Source organism: Chrysemys picta, unplaced genomic scaffold (genome assembly GCF_011386835.1).
Source record: "Chrysemys picta bellii isolate R12L10 unplaced genomic scaffold, ASM1138683v2 scaf427, whole genome shotgun sequence".
Classification (NCBI taxonomy): Eukaryota; Metazoa; Chordata; order Testudines; family Emydidae; genus Chrysemys; species Chrysemys picta.
The window spans coordinates 35001-40000 of NW_027053134.1; the positions used below are offsets into that span (position 1 = coordinate 35001).

General features: G+C 70.7%; 1 non-coding gene across 1 annotated transcript; it reads right to left on the reverse strand.

The window, feature by feature from the left end:
• Positions 1-1686: 1686 nt before the first annotated feature.
• LOC135978746 (5S ribosomal RNA) lies at positions 1687-1805 on the reverse strand. The gene has a single exon (XR_010596115.1). It is a non-coding gene; the product is annotated as a 5S ribosomal RNA (ribosomal RNA).
• Positions 1806-5000: the final 3195 nt, after the last annotated feature.

Below are 5000 nucleotides of genomic sequence, written 5' to 3' on the forward strand. Positions count from 1 at the left end.
TCATCCCCCGACAGTGTGTGTGTGTGTGTGTGGGGGGGAGGCTTAGCAGTCTTCCCCCAGGCTGGGTGGGGGCCTGGCGGGAGGCGTCGCAGTCTTCCCCCGGGCGGTCCGGTGGGGGAGGCTTAGCAGTCGTCCCCAGGGCGGTCCGGGGGTGGGGTGGGGTGGGGGGCCTCACAGTCGTCCCTCGGAGAGCCGGGTCGGCGGCAGTGGTGGGTTTACGTCCAGCCTCCGGAGGGTGCGCGTCCTCGGAGGCGATGCAGGCGCCGCAGAGAGGCAGCCTCCGAGGCAGGGAGCGGAGCACCGAGGCTGGGGAGAGGGGAGCAGGAGCCGGGGGCTGGGGGTGGGGGTGGGGGGCGTTCAGGACAACCGGTCAAGCCCCGGGAAGCAGCTGTCAAATGTTCCAAGTCCCCACTCGGCCACCAGGTCCACCCCAGTCTAGCAATGGGGTTGACCTGGCTGACGGCCGGTTAGTATCAAGGTAAACTCACCGTCGTCCACAGGAGGGCAGCTCTCAGGCCGGCCGGCTGCGGCTGACTCTGGGGCGGCGCCCGGTCCCGGCAGCGAGGGGCGGGGGGCGCGGAGCGAGACGGGGCTAACCGGGGGGGGGGGGGCGCCTCCTGCGACTTTGGGGGCCGCGGGTCGTCAGTGGCGTGCAGGCCGGGCCTCTCCCGGGGGATTCGGGGGGGCGGTCCTGCGGGCCGGGCGCAGGGGGCTCGGGCGAGCCCGGGCCGGTCCGCCCCGGGGCCGGGGTCTCCGCCTGCGGCTCAGGGGGGCGCGGGTCGTCGGGGGAGGAAGCCCGGGGGAGCTGCACACCGGCCCGCCAGGCCAGGCCTGGCCTGGATGGCCGCGGGGGGATTCGGGGCGGTCCCGCGGGCCGGGGGCCGGGCGCAGGGGAGGCGGGGGGTCCGAGCGAGTCCGTCCCGGGCCCGGGGCCTCCCCCTGCGGCTTTGGGGTCCGTGGGTCCCCGCTGGCGGAAGCCACTGGGAGCTGGACACCCGCCGTCCGTCCCGCCTGGCCAGGCCTGGCCTGGGTGGCCGCGGGGGGATTCGGGGCGGTCCCGCGGGCCGGCGGCCGGGCGCAGGGGAGGCGGGGGGTCCGAGCGAGTCGGTCCCGGGCCTGGGGTCTCCCCCTGCGGCTTTGGGGTCCGTGGGTCCCCGCTGGAGGAAGCCGCTGGGCGCTGGACACCCGCCGTCCGTCCCGCCTGGCCAGGCCTGGCCTGGGTGGCCGCGGGGGGATTCGGGGCGGTCCCGCGGGCCGGCGGCCGGGCGCAGGGGGTCCGAGCGAGTCCGTCCCAGGCCCGGGGCCTCCCCCTGCGGCTTTGGGGTCCGTGGGTCCCCGCTGGAGGAAGCCGCTGGGCGCTGGACACCCGCCGTCCGTCCCGCCTGGCCAGGCCTGGCCTGGGTGGCCGCGGGGGGGGATTCGGGGCGGACCTGCGGGCCGGCGGCCGGGAGGGTCCGGGCCAGTCCGCCCCATGCCCGGCGTCTCCCCCAGCGGCTTCGGTGGCCCCGGGGGGGGTCCTCCGCGGAGGAAGCCGGGTGGGTGGGGAGCCGGACCCCAGGCGCCCAGACCCGTGACCTGCGGCCGCGACCTCCGACTCGGCAGGAGCGACGAGGGGCTTTCCGGCCCGTCCCCCCCTCTCCTTCCCCCCCAGAAAAGGAGAGAGAGCTGACTCGGACCGGGAAAAGCTGCCTACGGCACCTGGGATTCCCAGGCGGTCACCCATCCAAGTACTAGCCAGGCCCGGGACGGTTTACCTTCCGAGATCGGACGGGATCGGGGGCGTTCGGTCCGGTATGGCCGTAGGCACCCGGCCCCGCGCCTCCTCGCCCGCTTTCCCCTGCCGACGCCCGGGCCTGCCGCACGGTGAGCCCCGGTCGGACTGCCCCCCCCCCTGCGGCAGGGCCCCCGTCTCTCGCGGGCCCGGTCCTTTTTTCCTTTTCGAGCTCCGGGGCCCGGGCTGGCCGCCAGAGCCCCTCCGCCCGCCCTCCCCGGCGTCGGGGAAAATACTGTCCCGGACTTCCAGTGCGCCCGATCCTGTCAGCCGGGGGGTGGGGAGGGGCAGTCCCTCGCTGCGGCCGGGGAGGGTGAGCCCAGGGCGGCTTGCCTGCCGTGCGAGGCCCCTCTCGGCCACCAGGTCAACCCCGAGTCGAAAGGGCTGAAAAATTTTCAGAGTCCCCTCCCGGGCACCAGGTCAACCCGTGGAATCGGACGGGTTCACCTGCTGGCCGGTTCGCTTCCCGGCCACCAGGTCAACCCCTAGGTTGCCGACCGGCCTACCCAGTGGCCGGTTTGCTTTCCGGCCACCAGGTCAACCCCTAGGGGTTTTAACGGGGGCACGCCCGGTGGCCTCTTTCCCGTCCGGTCACCAGGTCAACCCGGATCTCCCTCCTTCCCTGGGCGTCCCCTCCTCGGAGGCGTCAGGTTCCATTTCCCCCCCCCCCCAGACTTCCAGGGGCCCGATCCAGTCGGCCGGGAGGCAGTCCCTCGCTGCGGCCGGGGAGGGTGAGCCCAGGGCGGCCTGGTCCATGTCTCTAGTGGGCCCGATCCTTTTTTTTTTTTTCGAGCTCCGGGGCCAGGCCCGCCCGGGCAGCCCTCCTCGGAGGCGTGGGGCGATTCCCCCCCCCCCCCCAGACTTCCAGGGGCCCGATCCTGTCGGCCGGGAGGCAGTCCCTCGCTGCGGCCGGGGAGGGTCAGCCCAGGGCGGCTTGCCTGCCGTGCGAGTCCCCTCTCGGCCACCAGGTCAACCGCGAGTCGAAAGGGCTGAAAAATTTTCAGAGTCCCCTCCCGGGCACCAGGTCAACCCGTGGAATCGAACGGGTTCACCTGCTGGCCGGTTCGCTTCCCGGCCACCAGGTCAACCCGTGGAATCGGACGGGTTCACCGGCTGGCCGGTTCGCTTTCCGGCCACCAGGTCAACCCCTAGGTTTTAAGGGGGGGACGCCCGGTGGCCTCTTTCCCGTCCGGTCACCAGGTCAACCCGGATCTCCCTCCTTCCCTGGGCGCCCCCTCCTCGGAGGCGTCAGGTTCCATTCTTTTTTCCAGACTTCCAGGGGCCCGATCCAGTCGGCCGGGTGGCAGTCCCTCGCTGCGGCCGGGGAGGGTGAGCCCAGGGCGGCTTGCCTGCCGTGCGAGTCCCCTCTCGGCCACCAGGTCAACCCCGAGTCGAAAGGGCTGAAAAATTTTCAGAGTCCCCTCCCGGGCACCAGGTCAACCCGTGGAATCGAACGGGTTCACCTGCTGGCCGGTTCGCTTCCCGGCCACCAGGTCAACCCGTGGAATCGGACGGGTTCACCGGCTGGCCGGTTCGCTTTCCGGCCACCAGGTCAACCCCTAGGTTTTAAGGGGGGGGGGACGCCCGGTGGCCTCTTTCCCGTCCGGTCAGCAGGTCAACCCGGATCTCCCTCCTTCCCTGGGTGCCCCCTCCTCGGAGGCGTCAGGTTCCATTCTTTTTTCCAGACTTCCAGGGGCCCGATCCAGTCGGCCGGGTGGCAGTCCCTCGCTGCGGCCGGGGAGGGTGAGCCCAGGGCGGCTTGCCTGCCGTGCGAGTCCCCTCTCGGCCACCAGGTCAACCCCGAGTCGAAAGGGCTGAAAAATTTTCAGAGTCCCCTCCCGGGCACCAGGTCAACCCGTGGAATCGAACGGGTTCACCTGCTGGCCGGTTCGCTTCCCGGGCACCAGGTCAACCCGTGGAATCGAACGGGTTCACCTGCTGGCCGGTTCGCTTCCCGGGCACCAGGTCAACCCGTGGAATCGAACGGGTTCACCTGCTGGCCGGTTCGCTTCCCGGGCACCAGGTCAACCCGTGGAATCGAACGGGTTCACCTGCTGGCCGGTTCGCTTTCCGGCCACCAGGTCAACCCCTAGGTTTTAAGGGGGGGGGGACGCCCGGTGGCCTCTTTCCCGTCCGGTCAGCAGGTCAACCCGGATCTCCCTCCTTCCCTGGGCGCCCCCTCCTCGGAGGCGTCAGGTTCCATTCTTTTTTCCAGACTTCCAGGGGCCCGATCCAGTCGACCGGGAGGCAGTCCCTCGCTGCGGCCGGGGAGGGTGAGCCCAGGGCGGCTTGCCTGCCGTGCGAGTCCCCTCTCGGCCACCAGGTCAACCCCGAGTCGAAAGGGCTGAAAAATTTTCAGAGTCCCCTCCCGGGCACCAGGTCAACCCGTGGAATCGAACGGGTTCACCTGCTGGCCGGTTCGCTTCCCGGGCACCAGGTCAACCCGTGGAATCGAACGGGTTCACCTGCTGGCCGGTTCGCTTCCCGGGCACCAGGTCAACCCGTGGAATCGAACGGGTTCACCTGCTGGCCGGTTCGCTTTCCGGCCACCAGGTCAACCCCTAGGTTTTAAGGGGGGGGACGCCCGGTGGCCTCTTTCCCGTCCGGTCAGCAGGTCAACCCGGATCTCCCTCCTTCCCTGGGCGCCCCCTCCTCGGAGGCGTCAGGTTCCATTCTTTTTTCCAGACTTCCAGGGGCCCGATCCAGTCGGCCGGGTGGCAGTCCCTCGCTGCGGCCGGGGAGGGTGAGCCCAGGGCGGCTTGCCTGCCGTGCGAGTCCCCTCTCGGCCACCAGGTCAACCCCGAGTCGAAAGGGCTGAAAAATTTTCAGAGTCCCCTCCCGGGCACCAGGTCAACCCGTGGAATCGAACGGGTTCACCTGCTGGCCGGTTCGCTTCCCGGGCACCAGGTCAACCCGTGGAATCGAACGGGTTCACCTGCTGGCCGGTTCGCTTCCCGGGCACCAGGTCAACCCGTGGAATCGAACGGGTTCACCTGCTGGCCGGTTCGCTTCCCGGGCACCAGGTCAACCCGTGGAATCGAAAGGGTTCACCTGCTGGCCGGTTCGCTTTCCGGCCACCAGGTCAACCCCTAGGTTTTAAGGGGGGGGACGCCCGGTGGCCTCTTTCCCGTCCGGTCAGCAGGTCAACCCGGATCTCCCTCCTTCCCTGGGCGCCCCCTCCTCGGAGGCGTCAGGTTCCATTCTTCTTTTTCCAGACTTCCAGGGGCCC